Source organism: Macaca mulatta, chromosome X (assembly GCF_049350105.2).
Source record: "Macaca mulatta isolate MMU2019108-1 chromosome X, T2T-MMU8v2.0, whole genome shotgun sequence".
NCBI classification, from domain to species: Eukaryota; Metazoa; Chordata; class Mammalia; order Primates; family Cercopithecidae; genus Macaca; species Macaca mulatta.
The window spans coordinates 153,458,662-153,479,898 of record NC_133426.1 but is presented as its reverse complement, the minus strand read 5'-3'; the positions used below and the strand labels follow the sequence as shown (position 1 = coordinate 153,479,898).

The 21,237-nt window shown below is 39.4% G+C and overlaps 1 non-coding gene across 1 annotated transcript; it reads left to right on the top strand.

The window, feature by feature from the left end:
* Positions 1-3,114: 3,114 nt before the first annotated feature.
* Positions 3,115-3,194, top strand: MIR513B-1 (microRNA mir-513b-1). The gene has a single exon (NR_032319.2). It is a non-coding gene; the product is annotated as a microRNA mir-513b-1 (primary transcript).
* Positions 3,195-21,237: the final 18,043 nt, after the last annotated feature.

The window sequence follows — 21,237 nt, the reverse complement described above, 5'->3', positions numbered from 1 at the left end:
AAGGCTAATTCCTTCTGCCTATGGGACTGTAAAATAAAAAAACAAGTTAATTTCTTCCAAGATACAATGGAGGTATAAGCATTGGGTAAATACTCGGGAGAAATCAGCCAATAGAAAGGGGCTACAGATCCTGTGCAAGTCTGAAACCCAGCAGGGAAGTCATTAAATCTTAAAGTTCCAAAATGATCCCCTTCAATTCATGTCCCACATCCAGGGCACACTGGCAGAAGGGGAGTGCTCCCAAAGCCTTGGGCAGCTCAAACCCTATGACTTTGAAGGGTTCAACCCCCAATGGGCTGGCATTGAGTACCTATGCTTTTCCCAGGCCCTAATACAAGCTGTCAGTGGATCTACCATTATGGGTGGTGGCCCTCTTCTCACAGCTCCACTAGGCAGTACTTCAGTGTGGACTCTGTGTGGGGGCTCCAACCCCACATTTCCCCTCTGAACTGCCCTAGTGAAGGTTCTCTGTGAGGACTCCACCCCTGTAGCAGGCTTCTGCCTGGACATCCATGCTTTTTTATACATCCTCTGAAATCTAGGCCAAGGCTCCCAAGACTCAACCCTTGCTCTGTGCACCCACAGGCTTAACACCAAGTGGAAGCCACCAAGGCTCATTGTTTGCACCCTCTGAACCAGTGGCTCAAGCTGTATTGGGCGACCTTTGGGCAGAGGCTGGCACTGGAGCACCCAGGATATCGGGAGCAGTGTCGAGACATTGCACAGGGCAATGGGTCCCTCAGTGTGGCCCATGAAAACATTTTCCCCTCCTAACCTCTCAGACTGTGGTGGGAGGAGAGGTTACTGCAGAGGTGTCTGAAATGCCTTTCAGGCCTCCCCATTGTCTTGGCTACTAACATTCAGCTCCTTGTAACTTAAGCAGATTTTTGCAGATGGCTTGAATTCCTCCCCAGAAAATGGGATTTTATTTTCTACCATTTGGCCAGGTTACAATTTTTCAAAAGCTTTACATTCTGCTTTCCTTTTAAATATAAGTGCCAGTTTTACATCATTTTTTTGTTGACACCCATGAGCATAGGCTATTAGAAGGAACCAGGCCCCATCTTGAATGCTATACTGCTTAGAAATTTCTTCCACCAGAAACCCTAAATCATCACTGTCAGGTGCAAAAGTTCCACAGATCCCTAGGGCAGCGGCACAATTCCACTAATTTCGTTGCTAATCCATAACAAAGGTGACCTTTACTCCACTTCGCAACAAGTTCATCATTTTCATCTGAGACCTCCTCAGCCTGGCCTTCAGTGTCCATATCAGTTTCAGTAATTTAGTGTCAACCATTTAACGAGTATTTAGGACATTTCAACTTTTCCTTCATCTTCCTGTCTTCCTTTGAGCCCTCCAAACTGTTTCAACTTCTGCCTGTTACCCAATGCAAAAGCCATTTCCACATTTTTAGGTATCTTTCCTTGACTCATGCTTCTTTAGGCCATACAGGAAGCATGGCTGGGAGGCCTCAGGAAACTTTCAACTTTGGCAGAGGCAAAGGAGGAGCTAGCACCTCACATGGCTAGAACAGGAGCAAGAGAGAGGTTGGGGAGGTGCTACACATTTTTTTTTAACAACAAGACCTCATGAGAACTCACCATCATGAGAACAGCACCAAAGGGATAGTGCTAGACCATTCACAAGAATTTCACCCCCATGATACAAACAACTCCTACCAGGCCCCACATCCAACATTAGGGATTACAATTCAAGATGAGATTTGGGCAGGAGCACAGATCCAAACCTCGTCACTATTGGAAAAAAGTAGACATCATGGATGAGCAAATGAGGAATTTGAGCACAGAGATAGGAAGTGTAAATTTCTTAGAAATTTACAGTTAGAAAAAAGCAAACAAACTATTTTGAGAGATAAATATTTTGATGGACTCACATTATCTCTATAATAAACACAAAAATGACATAATTTTTTCAAAGAACATTTAGATTATTCACCCCAGTAGAAATGTGTTACATGACACATTAACACATTTCCTCAGGCAGAAAGAAATACCAGGCAAAAACGTTAATCTACACAAACAAACTAAAAACCCAGAAAATGGTAAAGATGAAGATATGGATGTGAAACGGAAATATCTCAGGCCCCAAAATCACTAAATTAAAGGGAAAATTCAAGCTGGGAACTGCTTAGGGCAAACCTGCCTCCCATTTGACTCATAGTCACCCCTCTGCTCACTGAGATAAATGAGTATCTGAGTGCCTCCTTTGGAAAGGTTAGTCAGTAAGTCAATAGAATGCAACCGTTTGTCTCTCACCTACCTGTGACCTGGAAGCCTCCTCCCTACTTTGAGTTGTCCCACTTTTACTTCGAATTGTCCCACCTTTTCGGACCAGACCAAATCAACATTCCTTTTACATATTTTTATCATTGTCTCATGTCTCCCTAAAATGTGTAAAACCAAAACTGTGCTCTGACCACCCTGGGCACATGCCATCAGGACCCCCTGAGGCTGGATCACAGGTACGCATCCTCAACCTTGGAAAAATTAACTTTCTAAATTAACTGAGACCTGTCTCAAATTTTGGGGGTTCACACAGGAGATATTTTATTATTTTTAATCAGTCAATAATAGATAACAGTGTAAAAAATATGTGTGTGGGGATTAGAACATTAATGAAAGTAATTAACAAATATATTACAAAGGATGGGGTGCATTGTAAGTATACCATAAGATATTTAAACTATATAAAATATAATATTCTTTGAAGATAGACTGTGATGAATTAAATATGAACACTGGAAACTCCAGAGCAATGGCTATTTAAGTGACCAACTAATAAGCCAAGAGTGCAGAAAATATAATGGAATGATAAAAATACTAAATCCACCATCAGGCAGAAAAAAAGGAAAATTAGGAATTAATTTAATTAGGAATTAATTAGGTGGCTCAATAACAAAACAAAACAAAAATCTGCATGTTAAAATCTCACTCAGGGCAGGATGAAAAGGGGAGCACTAGGGGCTAGAAGTTGCACTGTTCCTTGGCATAAATCTTGGTGGCCATGTGAAAGCATACACCTATAGGGACTTGAATAAAAACGGCGTGAATAGGGAGCATTTGGTCTGGGATGCCACATTCAGCCATTCGGTTTACAGTGCCTTTCACAAGGAGGTGTCATTTATGTGAACTAAACTATAAATGTCACCTTTTTGGGAAGAGTAATGTACAGCATGCACTGCAAATGTGGTGTCCCTGGGGATGGGGCTGTAGCTGCGAGCATGGAGATGCCTGTTTTGGATCCTCTGCACCCACTCTTCAGTGCTGGGCTACTTCAAGGCACTTTTCGTCCCTTCTAGAAGACTATACCTAGGAACTGTGGCTCCCTGAGAAAACACATGCACTTGGGTTCCTTAAGAATTTATCTATTTTTGCCAAATGATGCTTGGCTCAAATAACAAATACATTGTACAGAGGCCACAGCCATTCTTCATCAGCTGGAAGGTTTTACTCCAGATTCCTCAATTCTCTAAACTCTTCTCACCTATCAACTACTCATCGTTTTCAAGGCTTCTCCTTTAGAGCTCCCCAAAGGCTCTCCTACCTCTCAGGTCCCTTCATTGCTGATCCACAGTGTCCATTTTCTGTCAAAGTCTAAAACGTTTTCTCATTGACTTTTAAAATACCTTTCAAATCATTATGTCACCAGTTTATGAAGGGTTAAGCACAGCCCACCCAAGAATATTTCACTCTTTTGAATTATCTTTTTTCCCCCATTTTTAAAGACTATATTTGAAGAATGGAAGGCTATGACAGAATTGATACTCAAGAGAAAATCTCCTAGGCTTCTCTCCCCATTTTCTTGTGGTGACGCTTAACTCTTAACCTAACGGAGAGAAATAGAGGGAGATACACACACACACACAGCATGCAAGAGAAAGGAGAAGGACAAGCACCAGACTATGTAATATGCCATCTGCAGCATTAATCTAGTATGCATATTTGGGAAATAGGTTATAAATAAGCTACTTATATTGTGGAAATGTGTAAAAAAATGTTATAAATAGTAAGGGATTAATACAATTTTGATTCCAACTGAAACAGAGCCTACAGCATAAACATCCAAAGGGAAAAACTATAAAAAACAATTACTATATGGTTACAGGCAGGATTTTAGTTTATGTTTTTTTAGATTCAGAATGGATGAATATGTATAAGACCATTAATGTCTGAAAGTAAAAAAATAAACAGTTGAAGTATCTTTTCTATAATGAATACCATTGTAATAATAGAATACATACAATCTTTTTGGGGTCGGTGCAGCATTCTGAACAGTAAAAAAATTTTGTCACTTTGAAATACTGTATCTACACAGAATTTTCCAAAGTGATAGCTTTTTTTAGTATATAATTTCTAAAACTGTATTATAGTGATACATGTTACTTATATAAGTGATATCTTAAAATGAAAGAAAAGTAAGAGAATTTAGTTGTTATCATACCTCTTTTATGATTTCTCAAAAGAGTAGTATATTTAATGGTATTTATGTTTTTTTTTCTCAGTGAAATACTGTTTTGTATTACTCATCCTTTTTTCTTCCAATTAAGGTTTAACTGCCATGAAAGTCATATATATTGAAAATATACAACACGATGATTTGATATATGTGTACATTATGCAATGATTAAATCAAGCTAATTGAAAAATAAAATATAAACATAAAATATTTAGGTGAAACTCTCAAAAAATTACAAGATCTCTGTGGTAAGCAGAATAACAGCCCCTTGAAACAGTGTTTACAGAGTAACCCCTGAACTCATAAACGACACATTTTATTGTAGAAGACATGTGATTAAATTAAATATTTTGAGATTGGGGTTATCCTAGATTATCTAGGTGAGCCCAACATTATCACAAGGGCCCTTATAAGTAGGAGAAAGGTGGTTAGAATAAAAGAAACATTGGAAAAGGCTATAGTATTGACTAGAGGTGGAGGCAAAAGCCATGAGCCAAAGAATGGAGAAAGCAAGTAGAATCTTCTAAAGACAATCAAGTAGATTCTCCTCTAGAGCCAACAGAAGGAACAAAGCCCTGCCAATGCCTTCATTTTAGCCAAGATAAATCTAATTTAGATTTCTCACCTTTAGACTCTAATAAATTTGTATTGTTGTAAACAAGTAAATCTGTGGCAATTTATTACAGTATCAATAGAAACCCAAAAATATCTGTATGCTAAAATTGTAAAATACACTAAAATAATTACGAATTAAGTGGAGTGGAGTATCATATTTATGGATTGAAGGATTCAAATCTATAGACTTTTAAAGCCCTATTAATCTCTAGAGGTAATGCAATTCCAACCAGAGTCCCAGAAAAAATATTTGTACACATTAGCAAGATGATTCTAAAACTGATAAAAAAGACGAATAAACTAGAATATCCCAAACAAATACAGAATCACAAAGCTGGAGAATTTACACTTGTAATTTCCAGATTTACTGTCTAATTAGATTACCCAATGTACTGTGGTGCCAAAGAAAGGATGGACAAATAAAATAGAAGGACCAGAAATATTCATATATGTCACCAATTCATATTGACTAAGCTGTAAAGTCAATCTAATGAAGAAATAATAGTATTTAAACAATAAGATGCTGGGAAATGTGAGAGATGTAAGAAATATGAACCTTGATCATATTTCAAACCACATACAGAAATTAACACAATCTTAAGCCAAAATGTCAAACTATCAAATTTCATGAAAAACATGAGAGAAAATATTTTTGACCATCAACTTATTATGTATATCAAAATATTAAAAAATTTATTAAAAATAAATTGATAAAATAGACTTTGAAAAAATTAAGACTTGTCTTCAAATAAGACCACTGAGATAATGAAAAGGCAAATTACAGAATAATAAAAATATATATAATTCAATAATGTGATAAATAACATATATCCAGCATAAATAACTACATATAATTTAGCACTCCTGTGTATACTAAGTATTTTACTAGTTACTTCTAAAAAATTATCTGTGTTTTAAACTGTCAGTTCTGTTAGCATGTGTTGAGGCTGTTTTGATCTGTGTTGTAGTCCTAGCACATGAAAAAACCTGGTTTAATGTTTATGTATTCATTCTGGACCTTCCTTGCTATACTATAATTTTGTCACATCGTTAATATGAATATATTAGTTTATCCTCATAATTTATAAGCTAACTTATATATAATAAGTTATTTACATATAAAAGTGTAAGTTATATGTAAGTTAATTTATAATAAGTTAACATTTATTTGGCTTAGGAGTCAGGAATGTGGAAAGGCAAGAACTCTAACTGAATAGGCTGAGTATATATAGATTTAGGAAGCTAAAAATAGGAAAAATATTTAACTTCTCTAAGCTTCATTCTTTATCTGTGTTGCTTTGTTCCTTTCTACTCATGAAGGACACAGAGAACAGGGAGAGATTGGACCAGATGGTTCACAAATTTTACACTTTTCCAAGTTATTCTTATATCAGAATTCTGCCAAAGAAAACTACATTTTTAATGATATCTTTCTTTTTCAGACCATGAGGATAATTCCTATTTATTACAGAACAATGTGGAAAACACATACAAGGTATGAAAAACATGAATAGCAGTAATGAAATAATTCCAGTAACATCATAATATGGATACAGTGCTTGATAAAATTTAGATGTGGATCTTTCCACACATTTATCTGTATTTATACTTGGGTTTTAGGTTGGGGTCAACAATTTTGTGTGATTTTTTATAAATGATTTCAAATAATGCATCATGAATATTTTATAAAAACATTGAGTAGCCTAGTAATTCTGAAACACGGTTTTATGCGCCATGTTTCATTCTATCATAAAATTTTTTCTGATTGATTTCTGACTTGCTTTTATAGAATTTTAAATATTTTAAACGTTTTCTAAGTGTTTCCTACTTTCTATCAGATTTACTAAAATATTCCATTTTAAATAGTGTTTTTTCTTAGATTTTGTTCCATAATTTTTTTCATTAAGAACATACATGTATTACCACATTTAATCTACTCAAAATCCTGATAAGACAGTATTTACTTTTATCATGAATTTACAGATAAAGAATGAAGCTTAGAGAAGTTAAGTAAGTTGTTCCATGCTATGAACCAAGTCCATAGTCTGATCTTAGGGTTATACTGTAACACTAAAGGATACTTATACCTTAAGACTAAAGAGGATCAAACCTGGTACTCAACCTAGGGCTGCATTCCATCCTGAACCACAGTGCCTGAAAACAATGATCACAGTTTTCTATGATTCAGTGAGTTCGCTGGGAGTTTCTTCTGCTAGGCTCACCTGGGCTCAAACATGGAACTACAAACAGCCACTCTTGGGTGGTCTAAGATGCCCCCTCACAAGGATGCAGTTCCAACTGGAATGGCAGGAACAGCAAGCATGGCTGGGCCTCTCCCTCCAGCTGGTCTTTCATTCTGGAATTGTTTACAGTGTGGGGAGCTCAAGACTCCAAAAGGGCAAAGACGGAAACTACGAAGCATCTTAGGACTCAGCCTAGGAAGGTGAGCAATGTCACATCAGAAACATTTCACTGATCGAAATAAGTTAACCAAGCCAGCGTCACCACATGAGGAAATGAATTCAAACCCTGAAAGGAGAGACAGTCTCATTGCAAAAGGGTGTTTTCACAGGAACACCTGACTCATTGGGAGTCATTGTTATTAAAGCGCATCCAACATCTACACAGTATTTTCATTCTAGTTCACAGGATACGTCTTTGTCGTTATTTGTAAAGTGAAACCTCACAGGGTTACGTTGATAAAAGGTGGGGACTCTCTGACCAATACCAAGAATTATTAAGAATTTTTGTACTTGTGTTAGCCTGGATGGAGCATCTTTAACATCGCCGGCACAAGTGATATGTTTCCCTTCTTTAAGCACACTTTTTGCTTAGAGTTGGAAGGAGCCCAGGTGGTTTGCTGACCCAATAGCGCTAGATTCCTGAGATACTTCAGAGCTGACTGCTTGGGAACATGGAATTGTTCATTTACGTGTACCCATTCTGGGTCAAGAAACTACTGATTGCTTGGGAACACTGAGAGGTTCATGTATGTGTACCCATTCTGGGTCAAGAGAGACCCCACTTGTCCTGTGAATCATCTGGTCCAATCTCTCCCTGTTCTCTGTGACCTTCATGGGTAGAGAGGAACAAAGCAGCCACGACTCCTGTCATTAACCACAGTCGTCAGGTTTCCTTTTATTGACAAATTTGGAGTTGGAATGGTTTTGAGGAGAGGAGCCTGAGCTGCTTGACTCAAACCTTGCAACAACTTCCTGGCTGCTCTGAGACATCTCGCTGCAGCCTGCATCAGAGGGTACATTTCAGAACGGAGACTTAAAGAATGGGAAGGAAAAGAATGAAAAGACAATCAGGAATGAGTAGTAGGATTGATCGGCTGCCGTGCTGGTCATAGGACTTAGGAGAACACAGGACGTGAAGGGTATCACACATGCCTTCATCCGCCACCCCAGCCTACACCATTGTCAACCTTGTCCCTGCTCTGTCCCCCTCAGAAGGATGCCAAGAGACGGAGGGTGGCAAAAAACCAACATGTTATTCTTTTCTGACCCCCTGCCCCACTCTCACCAGATGCCTCCGAAAATCAGCTGGAAGGTGGGAGGGATCAAGAATGACTGCCATCACCATGGAAACTCTTTGATGGCGAGATTGCTTTGGGAACAAGGAGGAGATGAGATAAGCAGCAGAGGAACACTGGGCAGTCAGGACCCAGCATCCACCAACCCTTTCTTCCAGATAACTCCTTTGTTCTCTGTGCTGGTCTCCCTCTTGCTCCCACAGGGGCCCTTTCTGCCTCTTCACCTGTTTTGATTCTTCCAGTGGTGCCCTTCCCAGGTCTGAGAGGGGTGGGCCCAAGGCCCACTCAGGGCTGCCCCAGAATGGCCACTTCTTACTGTAGCCCAGACACCCTGGTCTATAAGACACACTGTCCTTGCCACTGAGAAGGAAGGGATGTCAACACTTTTGAGCCAAGCCCTGTGTCCCCTGCGTCCTGCAAGGAAGAAGAAAAATAAAGACCTGACTATTTTTCACAGGTGCAACAGGTGACTAAAGACAGAGAGTGGAGTGGTTTTCACTTCATCTTGTTGAGAAGCCAGGGTCTGAAGTCCAGAGATTCCCATTCACATGCACCCTCTTGGGTGGGAAGGGGAGGAACTCTTACCTCCCTCTCTGCCATATTCTCCTCTCATTGCCCATTTGTTTACTATCCTCTCCGTCCCCTACCTGACTGCATGTGCTTTGAATACATGGTACTACTGCTTATCAGCTTTACATTTTGCATCATAGTTACAAATCCTGCACTTTACAGGCCTGTATCAAATTCTTTTCTATGAGCAAAAGCATCTATAAAAGTCACAAGTGCCCCCACTTGTCTCAATCCTAGCCAGACACTAGGCTATCATTTCATCATTACAAATGTGAAAATAGGGAAGGAGTCCACCTCTCCCATTGTCTCCTGTTTCAAAAAGGAAGCAGAAAGTTAATAAGAAGCAGAAGTGAGATCAATAGCCAGATGGCTTGGTGCCAAAAACCAAGTCTGGTAGTTAAACATCAACTCCTAACCTAACCGCTTGTGTTATCTGTAGATTCCAGACATTGTATGAGGAAGCATTGTGAAACTTTCTGTTCTGTTCTGCTAGCCCCCATCACTGACACATGTAGCCCTTAATCACGTCACCCCCACTTGCACAATGTATCATGACCCTTTCACGTGGACCCCTTAGAGTTGTAAGCCCTTAAAAGGGACAGGAATCTTTACTTTGGGGAGCTCGGACCTTGAGACGCAAGTCTACTGATGCTCCCAGCTGATTAAAGCCTCTTCCTTCCTAAAACCGGTGTTTAATAGGTTTTGTCTGTGACCGGTCCTGCTACAAAAGAAGCTGTGTGGGTTTTTTGCAGTGTATAAACAGACTGGCCTATGATCCATGCCTTTCCTTAAGTAATATCTATCGTTACACTAAAAATTAAAATAAAGCCTGTGGGGATTACCAAACCCTCCAAATACCTGGGCTGCCTCTGGAGGAAACTATTGCTAAATGCCCAAAGTGAACAAAATAAAAAATGTCTGGAGGGTAGCTCCCCCCAGAATACAAGAACTCCTAAATAACATAAATTGTGGATAAATGAAACATCTATAATCACAGGAAATAGCATAAAATGCTATTGCAAATCAGTGATTTTGGTGTATGGCTAGTGTGTTCATGTCACTTATTAAAACCATGAAACCTCCGGACCTGAGGAAAGGGAAGCTGTGCATCCCACTTGACCAGCTCACACCTCCTTCCTTCTGCACTCAGAATCAATTGCCCTTTACCTGCTTTCATGCCTTCATCACTACTGTTTGGTTCCAAGATGGTGCTTTTTTCTGGGTGGAAACTCTGCCTGGAGGGAGCAGGGAATTTGGCGTTCTGAATCCAGAACCAGCAAAACTCAATGAGAGGGGCCACATCCCAATGAACCCAGTACAAACAAACATGCAACAGTCCAGCCTATTTTAAAAAGATTTTTCATCTCTGACCAACAAATGATACCACATTTTATGATATTCAATTACCTACACAGTTCTTTGGAGACCCTAAGGCTCCTGAGCCTTCTCCAACTATCCTAGGCCATCAGATTATCCCACTCACACTCTTTTGGAAATCTGAAGTTTTAGATTGCTTCCATCACTTGACTGAGGTCCCAAGAAGGTGACTATAAGACAAAAAGGATCCAGCCTCTGCATCTCCCTATTCTGGCAGGCCTCACCTGGTGAGGCCATAAAGCTTATGAGTTAAAAGAACACAGTTCCTAGGGACAGTGGCTTTGGTTGGAGTTATCATACTGACACTTACTAGCTACATGGCCTGAACTGGTTTTCTAAAAATGGGAAAGGCTCAGAGCTCAAGCAAGATGTGAGCAGACCCCATGAAAGGTAAACAAATGCTGGATATGGCCTGATATGTAAGGATACAACCCAGAGCCATTTCCTTTTCTCAGGTTGTAAAAATGCATTTGAGACTGGAGTTCAGGAGGTATGTAGCTATTTTGAGATCGGCAATAAAACTGCATAAATACCATTTACCCATGAAATTCCCTGACGTGTTATAAGGAAACTTACCTGAGTGGGAGGAATCGGGATAATCCCCCATTCCAAACTCAAGGATATAAAATGTATCACCTGATGCCCAGACACAAAGGACTGCTATTGCTCTTTTGCAGAATGTCTGCACATCCTGTACTTGTATCTTTCTCTCTCTCTCTCTTCCCCTCTCTCTCTTCCCTATGTAAGGAAAGGCACACAAAAACAGTTGAAAAAGGAAAGTCAAAATGGCATATCTCCATTCTCACTAAGCTTGACCTGTCTCTCCTCCCTTCATTCCTTCACACCATTATGTAGACAAAAATTAAAAAAAAAATTAAAAAAATGAGCAAAGTGGCAGCTACTCACCAAGTTGTGTCGTAGGCAATCCATTGAACCTTGATTGTGTAGTGACGAGTGTGCTGCTGCTATCAGCCTATAAGCGAACATCAAAATGTCTGCAAAAACCTCGCCAGGCCCCCTCTCCTGCCCTCCCTCTTCCATCTTACCCAGAATGAGTATCCCCTCACCCAGGCTGAGCACAGTCTCAGAGAAGAAGTCTTCCTCTTTGCCTTCCCAAGGGCAGGAATGTCCTTGCCTACTGATTTTCACAGCGGAATAAGATGCCTACTTAAATGTGAGTTGCCTCTGTCCATATTCGATTGATAAGGAGAAATGACACTCCAAGCAGCATCCTGTTTTCCAGGCAACTTTTTCCAAAAGTTCCTTTTCCAGAATCACTTACCTGAACTTCAAACCACAGAGTGAGTAATGCAAACACACAGAGCCAGAAGAGAGGAAAGGCAAGGAACTCTGAGCTTGCTGGGGTAGAGAGGTCAGGAACCCAGTTTCTTACTCAGCCTTTCTTAGGAAGAGTCCTGAGCTTGTTCTCCTCTGCAAATAACTTTCCTCCCAGCCCCAGGGATGATCAGCCTGGGAGTGGTCACAGACTTTTGTGCAATAATGTGGACTTCACCCTTGCCTTTGCCCTTTCTCCTCCCCTGCTCGGTGAGCATGGCCTTCATGTGTTGAGGTGAAGGCACTGGTGTTCAGGCCTAAGAGATGATACAAACCCTCAGGTTCACCCACCACAGCCTCTGTGCCACTCACCTCTCTGCTTCTTTCCCAGAGACAACCACTTCTTCTCCAGATCCAGATAATCTTCTGTGAAGATGTGCGGATACCTGAAGACAGAAAAGAAGTGTTACAGGATGTTAGACCTTCCTTTAGACACCCACAGAGAAAACAACCAAACTGATTCACCTTCAGTGGTTTAGGGGAAAGATGCATCTACACTGGATAGTTTTCTCAAGGAATTCACACCAACCTCTCTCTCCCCCTTTTTTTTGTGTGTGTTTGTTTTGAGACAGGGTCTTGCTCTGTCGCCCAGGCTGGTGTGCAGTGGCAAGATCTTGGCTCACTGCAATCTCTCCATTCTGGATTTAAGTGATTCTCCTGCCTCAGCTTCCAGAGTAGCTGTGATTACAGGTGCATGCCACCATGCCCAGCTAATTTTTGCATTTTTTAGTAGAGATGAGGTTTCTCCATATTGGCCAGGCTGGTCTCAAACTCCTAACCTCAGGTCATCTGCCCACCTCGACCTTCCAAAGTGCTGGGATTACAGGCGTGAGCCACCGTGCCTAGCCCCAACCTCTTAACTCCCAGAAGAGATTGAAGCGTATTCCCCCAGGTGGCACAGCTACCATCGAGGGTGTCCTGAAGTGAAGGGAGCCCCTTTCTTCTTGATGCAGATTTTCCTTTAGAGGTCTATTCATTAAGAGGACCTTTTCATTACAATGTATCTGCCTCCTTTACTGTGTTAAAGAAAAATATAACCAGGTAATATGTAAGAAATGGGGAGAATGAAGTACTAAGGAGATGATTACCAAGCCCTAAAGAGGGCTTGATGTAGAAGCCACTTTAATGCAGCTGATGTTCCACCCACTTCCCTCCAGAGAAGGCTATTCCCTCCTTTCCTCTTCCTCTACCTCTCATTTCTCAGGTTGTCTGCTGTCCGCCCACTTGTTCACCATTTGTGCTGCCCAATCCTCAATGTCAGGCATCTCCAATTTCCTTGGTGCTTGCATCACACAAGCTAGAGATCAGGTGGAACTGTGGAAGTGGGGAATGGGAAGGTGAAAGGTTTCAAAGGCAAGGCTGGAAGCCTTCACTCATTCAACCAATACTGAATGCCCCGTTCTCTCTAGAAAAGGGAATGTGCTAGGTGCTGCACATTCATTCTCATAGGGCATTATGGGAAAGTATTACTTGTTAATATGAAGTGAGCCACTGGCTGGGGATGGGTGGATCCTGATAGGCCTTAATTTCCTTATTTTTTTAATTGAATTAAACATAGTTATAGCAGTGTGCATAAATGTTAATTGTACTCAAACTATAGAGTATTTCCAACACCAAAGAAGGTAACTTCATGCCTATCCAAGCTAATATATTCTAAACTGGATCCTTTCCTTACTCCTTATACAAAAATTAATTCAAGATGGATTAGAGACTTAAATGTTAGACCTAATACCATAAAAACCCTAGAAGAAAACCTAGGTAATACCATTCAGGACATAGGCATGGGCAAGACTTCATGTCTAAAACACCAAAAGCAACGGCAACAAAAGCCAAAATTGACAAATGGGATCTCATTAAACTAAAGAGCTTCTGCACAGCAAAAGAAACTACCATCAGAGTGAACAGGCAACCTACAGAATGGGAGAAAATTTTTGCAATCTACTCATCAGACAAAGGGCTAATATCCAGAACCTACAAAGAACTCAAACAAATTTACAAGAAAAAAATAACCCCATCAAAAAGTGGGCAAAGTATATGAACAGACATTTCTCAAAAGAGGACATTCATACAGCCAACAGACACATGAAAAAATGCTCGTCATCACTGGCCATCAGAGAAATGCAAATCAAAACCACAATGAGATACCATGTCACACCAGTTAGAATGGCAATCATTAAAAAGTCAGGAAACAGCAGGTGCTGGAGAGGATGTGGAGAAATAGGAACACTTTTACACTGTTGGTGGGATTGTAAACTAGTTCAACCATTATGGAAAACAGTATGGCGATTCCTCAAGGATCTAGAACTAGAAGTACCATATGACCCAGCCATCCCATTACTGGGGATATACCCAAAGGATTATAAATCATGCTGCTATAAAGACACATGCACACGTATGTTTATTGCAGCACTATTCACAATAGCAAAGACTTGGAATCAACCCAAATGTCCATCAGTGACAGACTGGATTAAGAAAATGTGGCACATATACACCATGGAATACTATGCAGCCATCAAAAAGGATGAGTTTGTGTCCTTTGTAGGGACATGGATGCAGCTGGAAACCATCATTCTCAGCAAAGTATCACAAGAACAGAAAACCAAACACTGCATGTTCTCACTCATAGGTGGGAACTGAACAATGAGATCACTTGGACTCGGGAAGGGGAACATCACACACCGGGGCCTATCACGGGGAGAGGGGAGGGATTGCATTGGGAGTTATACCTGATGTAAATGACGAGTTGATGGGTGCTGATGAGTTGATGGGTGCAGCACACCAACATGGCACAAGTATACATATGTAACAAACCTGCACATTATGCACATGTACCCTAGAACTTAAAATATAATAAAAAAATAAATGATGGTTTTAAACAACAACAACAAAAAACAAATATATTCTAAAATTAACCGTGATTCTGAACTCTATCAGGATAGACTAGTTTACCTGCTTTTGACATTCATATAAATGGAGCCACACACTAGATACTTTTTTGAGTCTGTTATGTTTCTCGCTACATTGTCTGTGATATGTTATACGTTGTTATAAGTTGTTGTATGTAACAGTAGTCTGCTCTTGTTCATTGCTCTGTAGTATTATATGAATACAGCAGAAATTATTCATTCAAAACTTGGTGTGCTTTTAGTTTATTCCAGTTTTTAGCCATAATGAGTAAATGTGAAATTGACATTCTTGTACATGTGTTTTGTTGAACACAAACACTCATTTCTCACTTTGGGAGGCCAAGGTGGGAGAATCACTTGAAAGTAAGAGTTTGAGACCAGCCTGGGAAACATAGAGAGACTCTATCTCTATGAAAACATTAAAAAATCAGCTGGATGTGGTCCTGTACATACGTAAACACTCACTTCTGTTGGTTATATAACCAGTAGTGTAATTATTGATCTCATAGTGTATCTTAGTCATCTTAGGCTGCCACAACAAAATACCATAGAACAGTTGGCTTAAATGACAACATTTCATTATCTCACAGTTATGGAGTCTAGAAGTCTATGATCAAGGTTCCAGCATTGTCTCTTTCTGATGAGAGCACTCCTCCTGACTTACAGGTTGCTGCCTCCTTTGATGTTCTTACATGGCATAGAGAGACAAGCAGTAAGCTTTCTGGTGCCTGTTCTTATTAGACCACTAATCCCATCACCAGGGGCCCACCCTCGTGACCTCATATATACCTAATTATCTCCCAAGGTCCCACATCCAATAAAATCACATTGAAGATTAAGGCTTCAACAGATGAATTTTGATCATATAAGATTTGGTCTATAGCATTCTGCCTGATCCCTCAAAATGTATGTCCTTCTTGCATGCTAAATATGTCCATTCCATCCCAACAACACCAAGAGTCTTAACTTTTTCTATCATCAACTCCAAAGTCTAAAATCCAAAGGCTTATGTAAATAATATTTAAGTTAGATGTGGTTGAGACTTGAGATATGATTCATCCTGAGACAAATTTTCTCTCCAGCTGTGAACCTGTCAAGCCAGACAGCATGTGTGCTTCCAACATACAATCATGGGACATGTATGGGATAGACATTTCCATTCCAAAAATGAGAACTAGTAGGCAAGGAAGGGGCAGTGGGTTCCAAGCAAGTCCTAAACTAACCAAAGCAAATTCCATTAGAACTTGAGGTCTTAGAATAATCCTTTTTAGTTTGTTGCTCTGTCTTCCACATTATGGTAAGTGAAAGATGCAAAAGACCACATATTGTATCATTTAATGCATAGAAAATGTCCAGAATTGACAAATATGTAGAGACAGAAACTACATTAGTATATAGTATATTTATTTCTAGGACCGGAGGATTGTGTTGGGGTGATTGAGAATAGACCTTTTTTTTTTTTTTTTTTTTTTTGAGACGGAGTTTCGCTCTTGTTGCCCAGGCTGGAGTGCGATGGTGCAATCTCAGCTCACCACAAACACCGCCTCTTGGATTCAAGGATTCTCCTGCCTCAGCCTCCCAAGTAGCTGGGATTACAGGCATGCACCCAGCTAATTTTGTATTTTTAGTAGAGATAAGGTTTCTCCATATTGGTCAGGCTGGTCTTGAACTCTCGACCTCAGGTGATCTGCCTGCCTCAGCCTCCCAAAGTGCTGGGATTACAGTCATGAGCCATAGCGCCCAGCCCTATTTGGGGTGTTTTTATGAGTTGAGTAAAAGTTTCTATATTTATATTCTATGGATGTTTGCATAAGTCTACAAATATACTAAACATTGTTGAATTGCACTTTAAATTGCTGATTTTATATTCTATAAAGTACTTTTCAGTAATGTCGCTTACTAAAAAAAGTTGGTCTTTATATTGTTACAGGTAGTTAGGCATGAGTGTTGGGGGACAGCCCTCCCCTGCCCGAAGATCATAGTTCATCCTTTTTGTCTCTTAATATGCATGCCCAGGAAGTTGCTTCTCCCTAGGGCCTGCATTCAATTAACATTTCGATGTTAACAGGTGTGGACCATCAGGGAATGGCCTCTCCCTGGTGCCGCCCAGTTATTATTTTTAGAGAGTCAATGCAATAAGTGCCTGAAATCACCAGACACTGCTATTAGGTGTGGGGAGAGCCTTCTCCTGCTCCGTTAATGCCTAACTACCTGTAACGATATGATTTAAACATATCGTAGCTTATAGTTCTTGGCAATTTAAAGGAAAAATCACAGTCTTATTCTTCTCCCAGAACTAAGATTTAGGTCTTATAAAAGTCAAAGTTCATGTTTCTAAAAGATATGTGCTCTATGAACAATTGATAGAAAAACTACTTTTTTGAGGCAGACTGTAAAAATTATATCAGTGTATGTCTAAGGAAAGTGCTTCATGAATATAGTCATTGAATCTGAGGGTGAGCATTCACAGAAAGAGTTCACCTTAGATACCAGATGTAAGTAAAACCTAAACATATAGTGGTAAATGTAGTTTGATTTTTTTTTTCACCCAGGGTGGAGTGCAGGGTGGAGTGGAGTGAGGTAAAGGGGTACAAGGGACAGAGCTAAAATTCATTAAGACGTATAGCCTGAAAAAATAAGTTTATACTGACAGATAAAATACCAAAAAAGTGTTTTGTTTAGTTAGAATATCGACTATATGGAAGAGAGTAAAAGAGGTATGTAATATGAATTTTCAGTCTTAGAAAGACTTATTTTGAGAGAGCAAACAGCAAAAAGGAAGAGGTGCCTTTTGACAATTGCACTGGAAAAGGAAAAATACTTTAAAAGGAGAAATTTGGGATCATGCTAGCTAAATATCAGCAAAATAATAAAGGAAAGAAACACAACAAATCTCCAAAAATTCAGAACAGAACTTGGATTTTGCTGTGCTGACAGAACAGGGTCCTATAAACTCTCTCTCTCTGTCTCTCTCTGTCTCTCTCTGTCTCTTTCTGTCTCTCTCTCTCTCTCTCTCTCACACACACACACACACACACACACTATATATAGTTGAATAAATCAATATAAACTTCTTTTTAAACTCAAAAAGCTGATACTTGATTCAGTTTAAACTAAGAAGCAACCTCTTTCAACAAAACAACCATAAAGCAGTAAAACCTGTAAGATAACATCTTCAAGTGAACTAAATATACTCAAACACTTGGATATATGAAAAAAAAAACTTCCTTGATTCTGAAACTCACTAAGAATAGATATATACAAAAACTGTGACCAATGAATAGAGATTTGCTTGAACTCAATAAAAATGATGAAAAAGACAAAATTATTGATAGAGACAAGAGGCAGCCAAACGTCCTCCAGTGAAACCCCTCCTTCAAGCCTAAAACAGCCTGAAGGCTGAAAAACCAGACTGCCAGTACCAGAGAATCTCAAACTGGCCTGCTCTCTGGGAGGATGGGGTGGAGCCTTGGGAAGTTCCTGCCACTTGCAGTGGGAGGAGCCTGACCTCTCCTGTTCCTGGGTGGTAACCAGGGATCCAGTATGTGAGGCGGGAATCCTACTAGCAGGACTGTAGTTTTGCTGAGAGTCCCTGTTTTCTTTTTTTTTTTTTTTTTTTCCTTTTCATCCAATAAACTCTGCCCTCTCCCCATTCAAAGTGTCTGCATACATAATCTTTTTTTTTTTTTTTTGTCGTGTGACAAGAACCCATATTTTCCTACAATGTTATTACAGAATTAAACATTAAATCACAAGGTGCAGAGCGATGAGGGAGGATCACTTGATGCCAGGAATTTGAGATCTGCCTAGGCAACATTGGGAGTTCCCATCTCTACAAAAATAAATAAATAGGCTGGGTGTGGTGGCTCACACCTATAATCCCAGCACTTTGGGAGGCTGAGGTGGGCAAATCACAAAGTCAGTAGTTCAAGACCAGCCTGACCAACATGGTGAAACCCTGTCTCTACTAAATAAAAAAAATTAGCTGGGCACAGTGGCAGGCGCCTGTGGTCCCAGCTATTCAGGAGGCTGAGGCAGGAGAATTGCTTAAGCCCGAGAGGTGGAGGTTGTAGTAAGCCGAGATCATGCCACTGCACTCCAGCCTGGGCAACAGAGTGAGACTCTGTATCAAAATTAAATAAATAAATAAATAAATAAATAAATAAATAAATAAAATTAGCCAGGTGAGGTGGCACATGTCTGTAATCATAGATACTTAGGGGCTAAGGTCAGAGCATTGTGGGAAACAAGGAACTGGAGAAACCAATGGGTGGAACAGGAGGATTTTATTTAGGTGGCCACCAGTCCAGCAGATTAGTATCCAGAAGCTGAGCCCTGAATAAAGACAGGGCTTGTCTTTTATACATGCATCTGAAGGGTGGTTGGCTAGTTTGAAACAAGCTTGCAGTGGCACGAAAGCAGGTTTTACAGAAGCAGAACAAAGGTAGTTTATCAAACAGTGACAGGCTCATAACTCAGGCTTTCATGTGACTCTAGCTAGGTGGGTCAGGTTGCTGTTATCTAGGTTTGCTCAAGATGCCTGCACAGTTTTATCTCGTGTCCTTCACTATGGTGCCCAGATGGCTGCAATCTAAGCTTGCTCAAGCACATCTCATGACCTCAGTGGTGCTACCGAGACTTACAGACACTATTTACCAAAAACAGGAATCTATAAACTCATACAAACTTTCAGAGCAGGGTACAATTACACAGAGCAGGGGAGGGATTCAAGAGGGAAACTGCTCATACCAAAGGAAAGAAACAAAATTTGTTTTTTCCCTCGTACCTCCTGCTTCAAGAGGATCACTTGAGAACTTGAGCCCTGGAGTTCCAGGCTTCAGTGAGCCATGATTCTGTCACTGTACTCCATCCTGGGCAATAAAGCAAGAGTCCCTTCTCAATAATAATAATAAACAAAAAGAAAATCGCGACATGTTCAATGAAATTTAGGATCAAATGAAAATGTCATAACAAAAATAAGACAATGAAAAATGAAAATGAGATTAAAAGAAAAAATAAAATGGTCTGAGAGAAAATGGTGAAAATAGAAATAGACAAGGAAGGGAGAACATTCCTATGATTGGAGTCCTGGAATAAAAAGAATAAAACAATCAAAAGGAGTAAATTAATTTCCAAAATAGATTTTTCAAAACTTCCAAAATAAAATCTCAAAATATATAATGAGAGTGATTGCCTATTATTTCAGTAAATTAACTTTAAAAATATAGAATCTAAGACCTAGCATAGTAAAACAAATAGAAAAAAAAAAAAAGTCTTCAGATCCTCCAGGTGAAAGAAAAATTAAAATGTCAAGGAGTCTATCCTAGTGTAAACCAAAAATAAAATTTTAAGGCCCCCAACCATCTGAATGAACTTCCTCCTTAGCCAGGGCTCTTTTAAAAATTTAACCTGAAAGACTGGTTCATGCCATGATGGGAAGTGGGGGTCAGACATGCCTCATTATATCTTTCTGGCATTAACATCAACACAGACTTTAAGTCTGATAACAAACATTTTTCAACATATTCTGCTACTGGAGGCTTCATCTGCATGAAAAAACTTTGATCTCCTTAATCTCTTATCATAACCCAGATATTCCTTTCTATTGTCAACCAGAAAATTTTTAAATCTACCTATAAACTGGACCCCCTACCCTCAAGTTGTACTGCCTTTCTTCCTCCTGAAAATGTGTAAAACCAAACTGCACCCCAACCACCTTGGGCATATGTTCTCAAGATCTCTTGAGGGCTGTGTCATGGGTCATGGTCACTCATGTTTGGCTCAGAATAAATCTCTTCAAATGTTTTACAGAGTTTGACACTTTTCATTAACCCTAGAATTAGGCTTTACAATAAATAAATAAAGCAAAGAATAAAGAAATAGAATTACATTTTTAAATCTAAGAAATAAATTGAGTGTGAGATTATATATTCAGCCAAACTATCACTCATATATCAAGGCCTTAGTAACAGGGCTTTCAACATACAAGAACTTTTGATTTCTGCACTCATGAAATCTTTCTGAGGCTTTTATTAGAGCATGAGCTTCATCCACACAAGAGAAGACCGAGGAAATTTCACCAAAAAATCTAATAGTGTTTTAATATTTACAATTATAAACCTAAGACTAAAGCAAACATGTGAGCAGAGGTGGAATAATAAAGTACAATTGTTACAGGTTATAATTTAAAAAAATGAAATTTTTTAAATGAGAAGTGGAAAAAAACAAGATTAACTCATCATTTTACAGATATAAATAGGTATTAAACATCATGATTAGTGATTCACAATCCAGATAATAAAGTTTAAATAAGAAAATAGTACATTAGAAAGTTATAAGAAAAAAAGGTATCCACTACAACAAAATACAGCCTCTTAATGAATAAATCATTGACTAACAAAAAAGCAAATAATATAC